The sequence below is a fragment of the Hyaena hyaena genome, unplaced genomic scaffold (genome assembly GCF_003009895.1).
Source record: "Hyaena hyaena isolate Hyena2069 unplaced genomic scaffold, ASM300989v1 scaffold_471, whole genome shotgun sequence".
Taxonomy (NCBI): domain Eukaryota; kingdom Metazoa; phylum Chordata; class Mammalia; order Carnivora; family Hyaenidae; genus Hyaena; species Hyaena hyaena.
This window is the reverse complement of record NW_024081102.1, coordinates 148,990-160,997: the sequence shown is the minus strand read 5'-3', so window position 1 is coordinate 160,997 and position 12,008 is coordinate 148,990. Positions and strand designations below refer to the sequence as shown.

Here is a 12,008-nt window from a genome sequence, read left to right as displayed (position 1 = left end):
AAATAAATAAACTTAAAAAAGAGAAAGAAAGAGTATCCAAGACCATATTCCTGGGAAGAGGGCTTCAGGGTAAAGAGGCAGGGGGTGCTGCCTGCAGGTGGGAGGGGAAGGAAGGGGTAAAAAAGGGAGCTGCTACACAGTGCTGAGAAATGCAAAGCCACAGACTGGTTCACCTGTGCACGTGTTGGGAAAGGCACTGCTAAGGAGACAGGGAGACCTACTTCTTGCTTGCAGGTTAATGCAACCATATTAACAATATACTATGATGCCAGGCACAGTGTGACAGACAAGAAGCAGCAAACAGGGGTGAGGAAAGCATGAGCTGTGTGGTCATAAAGATTTACTTTCAGGGGCGTCTGGGTGGCTCAGTCGGTTAAACGTCTGAGTTTGGCTCAGGTTGTGATCTCACGGTTCATGAGTTTGAGCCGCATGTCGGGCTCTGTGCTGAGAGCTCAGAGCCTGGAGCCTGCTTCGGATTCTGCGTCTTCCTTTCTCTCTCTGCCCATCCCCCATGAACACTCTGTCTCTCTCTGTCTCTCCAAAGTGAATACATGTTAAAAACAATTAAAGAACAAAACAAAACCAAAGACCTACTTTCCTTTACTGGCTTGGCTGCTCACTGCCTGGGTGATCTCCCCTGCTCCTCTCGGGCCTCAATCTCTTTGTGTGTGAAGTTAGCATAGCAATATACACCTTGCAGGGTCATATTAATAATAGGTGATAATACATTACTTTGTGGTAATGCTCAGTTAATGGTAGCTGTCATTATTACTATTATTTATTATAAACAAAATTCTACAGAAGTACAGACATGGAAGAAATTAAATAGGGCTAAGGTAAGTGTACAGACACCTGATACCTCTGGTCTTATGAAAGCACTGCATTGCCCCAAAATTCCAATGTTGAAGACTAACCCCCACTGTGATTATATTTGGGGGATAAGGCCTTTTTAGAGGTAACCAAGGTTAAATGAGACCCTAAGTGTGAGTGCTAATCTAGTATGACCAGTGTTCTTTACCAGAAGAGGAAGAAACACAGGGCTGTGTGCGCACAGGAAAATGGCCATGTGAGGACATAGTAAGAAGCAGAGGCCTCAGGAGAAAACAGCCCTGGCATCTTGATCTTGGACTTCTGGCTTCCAGAATAGATTTGTTGTTTAAACCCATGGTCAGTGGTAATCCGTTATGGAAGCCTGAGGAGGCTAATACAGTAGTAAAGGGTTGGTGTCAAGCTTGGGCTGGTCCAGGCCTGTCTGAGAGAAAGACCTTTTAACTGCACTGTTGTTTTGGAAGATTCGGGATTAGGATGGGTGTTATCTCTCTCTTGTCTGCTGTGTGGGACTGTATTTGATTTGGGGAGCTGTGAGCTGGAATGAAGGCCTTGAACCCATGACTGGGATGGTATGGAAGACTGGTGTGACATCTCTGTGTCCAAGTGACCCACCAAGGCTTTGATCTATCCACCCTTCTCCAGGGCAGCCATTCCTGTCCTGTGCAGGTGAGCAGGGCAAACACAACTATGTGCTTGGATAGGTGTGGCCTCTCTCATTGCAGATGCTGCACCTGCTGTATCTCTTATTCTGTATGTTACCATTGCCTCTTAGGTCTTGACTCTCAACTTGAACCCATAAGAAAAAAACCTGCAGTGTCAGTACAGGTGTATAAAATACACCCCCATTATCTGGTTAAGATGAGAGCCTCAGGACGGTGAAGACCTTTCAGTAGTGGAGAGAGTTAAAGGATGTTGGATCACATTATTCGATGCAGCTGCATGATCAACGAGTATTGATCAGGGAAGCCTATGTCAGCTAGATATCAGAGGGCGTATATGAAAAAGTTTTACATACTCAGAGAGCAGGGGTTTAGAGAATTGCTTTTGCAGATAATGCTCATGAGTGCTCATTCATAACTTCATTCAATAGAATAGATTTTTTTTAAAGTTCATTATCACTGTATGGATTTTCTTATGTCCTCAGGGCAAAGGACATGCAGAATCCGTGAATCCAGACTATTTAAGCTAGAAGGAGACTTCAAAATAAAGGCTGAGAGAATACTGGGTTTCTGATAGCACAGAACACTCATCTGCATCTAAATGTGAGTTGCTCTGTGATGGGAAAGATGGTGGCAGGTCTGAATTCATTCTGGAGGCCATGGTGGCAGGGCAAGCATGTTCAATTACTAGCTATTTCAAAAGCTAATATTAATTGGATACTAGCTGTACAAGATATTGTTCCAAACTACACGTTGTAACTCTCAGAGACAATTTTTATCATCCTTACTTTATAGGTGAAGAAACTGAGACCAAGAGAGTCGATGTGCCCCGTGTGACACAGCTAAGAAGTGGCCATTGACCATAATTCACTGCCAGGCTATTGCTTTTAAGCCTGCACTCTTGCTAATGGCTGCCGTCTTGAATCTTGGGCTTGTATCACAGGCGATTCTTCTATGCATAATCTGTTTTTAGGCATTGCTGTGCTTAAGTGGAAAATGCTGACAGAATGATTAATATCTGAGATGAGCCATTCACCACTTGGCAAAATACTGTCCCTGAAGCCACAAGGATGGCTGAAGCCGAAAGGGGAATGCAGTGCCAACAGTTCAGAGCCAGGAATAGAGATGTCAACACTGATCTCTAGCTCAACAGAGAGGCCACTTCTTTGATGCCATTACTGAAATGATAATTTTTTATGGTGCAAAAGCTCAGGTTCAACTTTAAAGCCAGAGTAGTTAAGGGTTTTAGTCCCGGATAGTGGGTGGTGGATCACCCCTACTAGACCTGGTCTGAAGGTGCTGGTTCAGAGGATGGCTCTTGGCATTAGTTCTTACAGTTCCATGTCCCTTACAGAAGTGGGCACTGAGAGAGAATACGTGATAAACCACCACATCTTAGCCAGATCCAAATGTTAAAGTATTCATAGTACTTTAGTAGATTTCAATGCAAACCCAAATTTTAAATACATCAGCTTAGAACCCTGTCTAAATATTTCTTTTACAAATATCTGTATGTTATTATTCTTGTTATGTGTCCTGCTGGTGAATATTGCTTATCTTTGGAGCAAAAGAGGCCTCTTCTTTTTGTTGTTTTTAATGTATTTAATATATCTTAGATTTTCTCCTTCTCTCTAAGACACACACACACACACACACACACACACACACACACACACACACACTCACATGAGGCCAGGAACCTGAACCAGGCAGATGCACCTGTCTCTCTGTCTTCATTATCTGTCTTTTTAAGTCTACTTTTTAAACCACCAGATCCAGTCTCTTTCATCCAGTCAAGAATCCCCAGTGCTGCTTTCACCTGTCACCTTGTCCCTCTCTCAGACGGCAGACTTCAAACAAGCCTTTGCAGATGTCAGTCCCAGGTCAAGGCTGGATTTATGTATCCGGGAGGGATCAGCATGGCTCTGATCACAATCTTTCCAGGATGTATGAGCTTTCCAAGACATGAGGGTGGGGAAAAAGAAGAGAGGATGGAGAGGAGAGAAAGAGAGGAGCTAGCAGAGAGGCTGAGGACAGAACAGTGGCACTCTCTGAGCTCAGTACTGCAAGGAGGGTTTGGGTATGAATGTTAAATAGTACTGGGAGGTCACGGAAAACAAGGAAATCATCAGAGGCTATTTGATCTGCTTATTTTTGAGATGGACCTTTTGGTATAGTAGTGAGAGGGCAGCTTTAGGAGATAAAGGTATGCCTCTGGTTTAAGAATCAATTACAGCAGAAGATGGCTGTCCTGGGTAGGGGGGAGGCATTTTGAAGTTGTGTGTGGGGACGTGAGAGACACTTGGAGGTAGGAACAGGAAAGGATTGAGGTGTATGGGAACTAGCCCTTCCACATCCTGAGACGAATGCTTTCTCCTCATGCTCAACTTTCCTAGAGGAGCATGGCTCAGGGCCTGAGTGCTAGCTTCTCCCCTTAGACAGACAACACTGGAGGATGCATTTTGTAATCTCAAGGGAATGGACATGAGCTTGTCTGTTGACAAGGCTTTGGAGGAAAGCCCACACTATGAGGGAAGGGCTCCTGTATCAGAGGGACAGAACTATAAGAGAGCAGGCACACAGGAACCAGCACGACTGGCATCTTAATTGTTGTGCTGACACGAAAAAGCAGCGAGATTAGCATAGTGGTTCCTCCATGGATATTGGAAACATGGGGTGGTGACAAACCATTATGAAGAAGAATTGGTTGGAGATGTTGAGAATCAAAAAACCATAATATAATAATAAATAAAGATTTCTAAGGAGGGCATGGAAAGCAGACAAGACAGAGCAGAAGAACATATTAGGGGCTGAAATGTTGGGTCAGTAAACCGTCCCCAAAGGCAACAGGAAAGGATAATGTGGTTAGAAAAATGAAAGAAAAGTTAAGGACTGTGGAGAGTAGAAGTGCTATCATTTGTGTATTAACAGCCTCAAAAGAAAAGAGTAACTTGGGGGAAGGAACTGTTTGAAGAAATAATGATTCAGAATATTCTAGAACAGAATGGCTCATACTAAACAGAGTATATAAGCTATACTAGCAACAGAAAATATAAAATATATACTAATACTAAACAGAGTAGATAAGAAAAAATCCCACACCTATGCCTATAGCTGTGGTTTGTAACCTGAGCCCCAAACCCCAGGCGTTCATATACGGGAGTCAGGAGGCTGGAGAGCAGGATGGGAAACACCTTCCATGTTCAAAATTTTGACTAGCCTCTAAATGAAATTTAGCATTTTCTTCAATTAGGACTGTAGGGAAAATTGCAGCAAGATTAGTGGTATCTGCATCGTTATTGCTGTTAGAAAATCATAGATATGTTCCTATTATATTAGAGTTATAGATCTTTTGAAGTATCATTTATGATCACGAGGAACTTGAACTTCAAGTAGTTATTAGGCCTGATGCTAGGTCTTGTTATTTACAGCACTAATATTACTATTTATTATGAATTTGAATTTGTTGTTTTAGATGTTTGATAACTTAATTTCACTATATTTGGTTTCTTTTATAATTTGGTGTATTTTATGTTATTCATATAAAACATCTTTCTGGGAAGAGGAAAGCAGACTTTAGCAGACTGGCCCCCAAAAGGCTGAGAGTGCTGCATTATAGTTAAGAAATAGTAAAGGAAAAGAAAGAGAAGATCAGTAATAAGACTGTAACTTACATCTAACTTCTCAATAGCAACTTTGCTGATAAAAGACAGTATTTTCAATGTTGATTTAAATATGGCAACCAGTGAAGATATTTGTAAGCATGTGTCTTGGAAGGATTTACTTATGCAGTCTTTATTCTTAAAAAAATTATGTTTATTTAATTTTTAGAGAGAGACATAGAATGTGAGCAGGGGAGGGACAAGAGAGAGGGAGACATAGAATCTGAAGCAGGTTCCAGGCTCTGAGCTGTCAGCACAGAGCCCGACGCAGGGCTCCAATTCATGAACCGTGAGATCATGACCTGAGCCAAAGTTGGACACTCAAATGACTGAGCCACCCAGGTGCCCCCTTATGCAGTCTTTTTTAGACAGAACTGCTCTTGAGTAAGAAGGGAACTGAATTAGGGGCGCCTGGGTGGCTTAGTCGGTTGAGCGTCCGACTTTCGCTTGGGTCATGATCTCGCGGTTCGTGGGTTTGAGCCCTGCTTTGGGCTCTGTGCTGACTGCCGGCTCGGAGCCTGGGGCCTGTTTCGGAGTCTGTATCTCCCTCTCTCTGACCCTCCCTGCTCACGCTGTCTGTCTCTCTCTCCTAGAAATAAATAAAAATATTAAAAAAAAAAAAAAAAGAAGGGAACTGAATTCAAAAGGTGATAAGATATGGGAAATAAGAGGAAAAAAAGAGAAAAACTTGGTAAATGCAATTAAAATAATTATATTGATAAGATTCTGCAATTAAAACTCTAAATGATATCACCATGACAGGCAGTGAGGTGGGGAAAGAGGTAAGAGTATTCTTGGTCTTTTATCTTATTCAGAACAGTGATATTGATTTGTTTTTGTGGATGATAGAGAAAAAAAAGCATAACTATGAGTCTTAATAAGTTAGGAATAGCTGCCAGAAAAATGAAAGTGGAATCTATAACTTTCAAACCAGTAGAGTAATATTCATTTGAATCAATGGAAAGTAGATGCGGGTGGGTGGGCAAACAAATAAACAAAACAGAGTAAATCAAAAACGCAAGGTAAGGTGGCAGAAGTCTTCCCTTATGAAATAACAATAGTTACAATAAGTGAATAGAGATTCTCAAATTAGATTTTTAAAGAATTCAGCATTATGATAGCTGAGATACAATAAAAAATACAAATATCTGTACAAAACACCAGGCAAGTATTAATAACAACCAGGAGGAAACTACAGTAGTTTAAAGAGCAAAGATAAAACTGTGAGATGGAAAACGTTATAGTGAATAAAGAGGCAATAAATCAAAAAGATCACGAACTCACCTAGCTAGCAAAATAGCCTCAAATTATACAGAGCTACCAATGATAGACTATTGACAGAAAGGGATAATTCAACCAATAAAGTTTGATGCTTACACGCAGAAACTGATCGGACAAGCAGTGCTTATTTTAATTAAAATTAAACATGCATATCCCCTACAATTCAGTAATTCTCCTGGACACGTGAGGACACACACACGCACCCACAGGAGAAACCCTCGAACAACAGGAGGACATGCATAAACATATTCAGAGAATGGCTGCAGTGGTCAAGGGTTTGGGGAATTCAGGTATTCATCTTTAGGGGATGGAATAAATAAAGCATGGATGCACACATAATGGAACACTGTACACGCAGTATTCACAGAGCTAAACAAATACATTTTAAAAACATACGGCTGAGCGAAAGAGCGAGAAACAGATGAGATTTGTAGTACAATATCATTTATATAAATCATGACATGCGGAAGGCAATACTATCAAGTTTCCAAAACATACATATATTTTGAACAGGTATATCAAGCATGGGGCTGGGAGGCCATACATAAAATACACTTGAGTGGGTGCCAGCGATGGGGAGAGAATGGAGCTGGGTAGAAAGGAGAAGCATAATAAAGAGAAGTTAAAATAAGTGAGGAACACCACCAGGATATGACAACAGGACAGGGAGGTGGGCCCCGTGCATTCCTGCTGGGCGGAACCCAGTCAGCAGGGCTGATGGGAGAAGAGAGGGTAGAATAAGGCATCGAGGGCTAACTGTGCTCACTCGGGCTAGTGAAGCGGGGTTGTTTCACCTTCTCAGGGAATCGCGGGAGGGTCAGTGGGGCTGTGAACGCCCGTCCCCTCCTCGACAGTTGCCTCACGACACTAATTTCTTTGATTACAATCTTTTTGTGTGACAGTTGCAACTAATGATCATGAGCTCTAGTCCGGTCCTTACAGAAAGTATAAAAAATGTGTAGGTGAAATTGTAAATCTGTTGAAAAAATTCTCCACGCTGCTGGCAAAGTTGGCGCCTTTGCATTAAAATGACTTCTCTAGGGGCACCTTGGTGACTCAGTCAGTTAAGCGTTCGACTCTTGGTTTCAGCTCAGGTCGTGATCTCCTGGTTTGTGAGTCTGAGCCCCTCACTGGGCTCTGCACTAACAGCGCAGAGCCTGCTTGGGATTCTCTCTCTCTCTCTGCCCCCCTCCTCTGCTCTCTCTCTTTCAAAATAAATAAATAAACATTAAAAAAATTCTTTAAAATGACTTCTCTGGATCAGACCATGCCAGTTGCCATGAGAAAATTGGGAGGAAGACCATGGAGTCCCTGAAGCCCTTCTTTGCGACACATGAGCTTTTTTACACAGAAGGCGAACTGCAGGATTGGCTCTATTGGTAGGTCCCGAATCTCTCTAAAGGCTTGCATGCATGTGACCTCTGCCTTAGAAGAGTGGCTTAGAACCTGTGGAAACAGGCAGGTCACAGGCTACCTTGTTGGATCTCAAAAGAGGATAAAAGCACACAGTCAATCTGATTATGTTGGGAGTATAAGAAACCAAGGAAAAAATAATGTGTATCATAAGTTACTTAATATGATAAAGCTCTAACTGTATAACAGAGAGCTAGAATTATAAAAACTGATAAGCTTTAACCACTAAAGGCCTGAGGGTAGGAAAACTTAGAGTGACTACTAAGGGGTGGCCTCTCCTGTGGTGGAGTGAAGGGGCAAGAGGCAGTTCTATCAAGAGTATCAAGAGTTCTATCAAGAGTATCAAGAAGGGGCAAGAGGCAGTTCTATCAAGAAAGTCAGACATGGCCTCGCTCCACTTGGAGAAAGGCAGTCATGTTAGGACAAGAGTAAGCATTGGGGACCCTCCTGGTGAGCAGTTGTGAGGGAGTCCCATTCCTTGAAGCAGTCTCTGCATTTTATTTGCCCTTTTGCTTTGTAGATAGCTTGTTGATTTCTTCTAGTGATGTTTATATGACATTTTACCTAGTGAATCATTTGATTTTATTATTTTACTGACAGCTGTGGTTTCTAGCCATACTGCTCCATATCTGTGTCTGAGGGAGAACCAGGGGACCACTTATAAGGGTCAGGGCAGAAGCTCTTTGCATTAGGGTGCTAGCTAGCATCTTGGCTACTACCAAACAGATAAGGCCTCACCTTGAAAGAAGGAGACTGAAAACTGTATTTAGGGCCTGGACTGGATTGAGATACTATCTTTCATAAAATTCTGAGACTCTCTGTCTCTGTCTCTGTCTCTGTCTCTGTTTCTCTCTCTCTCTCTCTCTCTTTTTTTTTTTTTTTTGGCTTCTGTCATGCTTGATTTCAGTCTGTGGTACCCTGTGAAAAAGGTATTTCCAAAGATGGCAATATGATTATTAACTCAGAGAAGTAATAAGCAAGACAGCATGTACTTACTCATTCCACTTTATACTCAGCCAGTTCTCACTGGGCAACCCCCACAGCATTATTCTAGATCTCTGTTGTCATAAAGCCTACCTTCTAGGGAAAGGATGCAGAAAAGGAAAAAAAGAAAAGAAAAGATCACATGTTCCAAGGAGAATGTAAAATGGGAAGTGACTGCTTTACTTCTGATTGAGTGGTCAGAGAAGGCCTCCCTGAGAAGGTAACAGAATCTGAGACATGAAGAACAAGAAGGACCTGACCTCATCAGTGTCTGGGGAGGTATTTCAGGCAGAGAAAGCAGCCAGGGCAAATACTCTAGATCAGGAATAAGCTTGGTGTATCCACAGCACATACTACAACTGTGGAAACCATCCAGGAGACATCCTGCAACAGTTCAAGCAAGACACAACCGTGGCTTTGACTAGGGTAGGACTTGTGGTAATGGAGGCCAGTGTACGCACCTCAGGCACAGTCTAGAAGTAGAGTCACAAGACTTACTCCTGATGGACAGTGATGAGGGAAAGAGGGGAATCAAGGGCAACTCCAAATTTTGGGTTCAAGCAAAGATGGGTAGGTGGTGATGTCATTTATGGAAATGGGAAGGTTGTTGGAAGAACAGGTTTGGGGTAGGCATCAAGAGCCTGCCATGTTTTCTCTGAGATGCCCATTGGACATCCAAGCTGAGGTGCTAAGTAGACAGTTGGATAAGTGCATGCAGGGTTTCTGGGAGAAGTGAAGCCTGGAGATTTCAATTTAAGAGTCATTGGTCCATAGATAGTATTGGATGCCACTGGACTGGATGAGATCACTTGGGGAAATGGATGGATGGAGAAGAGAGGAAGGTTGTGTGAAGCTTCAATATCTAGTGGTCAATGAGAGGAAGAGACTCACAGGAGAGACTAAGTCATGGCAGGCAAAAGTGGAAAGAAAAGTGGGTGAGTACACTGCCATACTTTCAAGACAAGAAAGTATTTCATAAAAGATGGTGGGTGGGATGCTTGCTGGCAAAACCATGCCCTCCAGGGTGAATGAAGTTGAAAGTAGCAGAAAGTTTAAAGCTTGTTTTTTTGCAGAAGTGTTTTCTCCTCATAAGCTATTGCATCTTTTCAGTCCCCATGAACAAACCCACTAGCTGCCTCCATAGCAGCCTGGACTCAAGGCCAGCCGATATGGTTCCAGCCTGGGAATAAGCAAAGCTCTGCTTTCCTTACCTGAGATGATGAGCCCAAGACCCCATCCAGTTCGCAGGGCATGCTCACAGCTCCTTCTTTTTGTCCCAAGATAACCTCCCAAGGCTGTTCAAGTAGGCAATTAGGTTCCATCAGGATGCCTGGAGGCCAGCAATGAGGAAGACTTGGCCAGTGATGGGGAAAGTCAGAGGCTTTCACAAGAAGCCAGATCAAACCACACAGGCCAAAGAGGGAGGGTGCCATGATTAGAAACTCCTGACTGAATAAGGAAAGAAAAGGCACAAAACTCTGCTTCCAAGAACTCCCCCTCCCAAGTAATGCATATTCCACTCTCCAGTTAACAACTGTCAGTAAGAGATAGAAACCCAAATCCCACGGCACACAGCTCTTTCTCTTGTGCTCACACGCTCTCACATCTTGGGAGTGGACAGTCACTTCAACAAACTTTCCTGCTTATGTTACTCGTCTGCTGTGTTGTGGTCTGTCCTTGAATTCTTTCTCCTGACAAGACCAAGAACCTTTGGCGACCTCTCTGGGATGGGCTGGGTCAAGGCCCTAGGGCCTGCGGTCTCCCCATTTCACCAGGTAACAGAATCTGGGGCTGCATTTTGCTTTCTTCTGATGTTACATCTCCACCCCATGGTGAATGTGGGACGTATGCTATGCCCACATCACTCCATACATGTCCCACTTTCCTAATGAACAGTCCTAAGTTTCTCTGCCCTTTTCATAAATGTGTGTAACCTCAATTCCCAGGGTTATAAACATTTGTTCCCTCCCACTTTGGAGAGGTGGTTCTGAGGCTTTTCCTTTTTTCTCTTTGTTTGGCTACCTCTTGAAGAAACTCTTTCCTTGATGCAACTTGATGTGTTAGTGGCTGGCTTTCCTTTGCATTGGGCAGATGGACTTAGGTTCGGTTACACTGAGAGATCATGGAAAGAAGACCAGAATTATGGACGTTTTTAGACCCCTGTGGGTTCTGGAGAGATCTGTGTTGACTTTGACAACCCTTGCAAAGGGTTTACCAAAGTAAGTAAAAAAGATACAACAGCTTATTTTCATATCACAGAGACTGTCAAGTAAGGGGGCTCGTTCCCCACCAAGACTGCTTCTGCTTCTCTTCTTTTCCCAAATGCTTTGTGTCTGTGTCTGCCCATGGTCTTCTGCCCATGGTCTTTGTCATTTTGACTTTGTAAAATACTTGCCAGGGCCGACTCAGGCCAGGGCAGACCTCCTAGTCTCCTATTCTATACTGTAACTGACAGCACTGTTTCCTCATGGGGGCCCAGCTGCCATCTAGGGTGAACCAAGGTCTTTCCGGATGGATTCTCCTATGCATTGCAGGAAGTTCTGCCTGCAGCCTGTAGGTGGGGTCGGCACCCCGAAGCCGGCAGGCTTTTCCAGGTACCTGGTGGACCACACTATCACCCTACAAGAGAAACGCTGGTATAGACCGACCAAGATGGCGGCAGCATTCCCCTCAGCTTGACTCAACTTGAGACCAGTTTCTTCCCGACCCAGAGGCCCCTGACTTCCCTTTTCTTAAAACATTTACTTAAGAAAGCTCCTAATTGTAAATTCTTTCTCTTCCCCTTTGATATGTAAATCTTTTCAAAGGTCTTTTTGCCAGTTTTACAACCCAGGAATGTCTTTCTCATCTCTCTGAAATGTAAACGTCCAGGGAGCTACTGCCTGTGTCTCTTAGTTCCTGGGGGAGGGTGGCCCCTCACTCCAAGTTGTAAAACTACCTCCTGCCAGGAAGAGAGGAGAAAGTCGACTTTTCCTTTGGGTAAAGTTGTTAGCAAACACAGATGGCCTAGGATCTCTTCTATCCTACTCTTAAAAACTTGCCATTGTGTATTTTACCACAATTAAAAAACAACACACGAAAAACAACCCTCTTCCACTGTTTCCGCAGAGTTGAGCCCAGACTGAGTTGTGGCCTCCCTCCCCTCTGTAGTAACCTTGAGTGAAACCTTCCTTGCCTG

The 12,008-nt window shown here is 43.3% G+C and overlaps 1 protein-coding gene across 1 annotated transcript in view; it reads right to left on the bottom strand.

Annotated features, from left to right (window-relative positions):
* Positions 1–12,008, bottom strand: part of CNTNAP2 (contactin associated protein 2) — a gene marked incomplete at its 5' end in the record, with an annotated part of 359,481 nt that overhangs the window by 210,863 nt on the left and 136,610 nt on the right. The gene's annotated exons all lie outside the window — the stretch shown is intronic.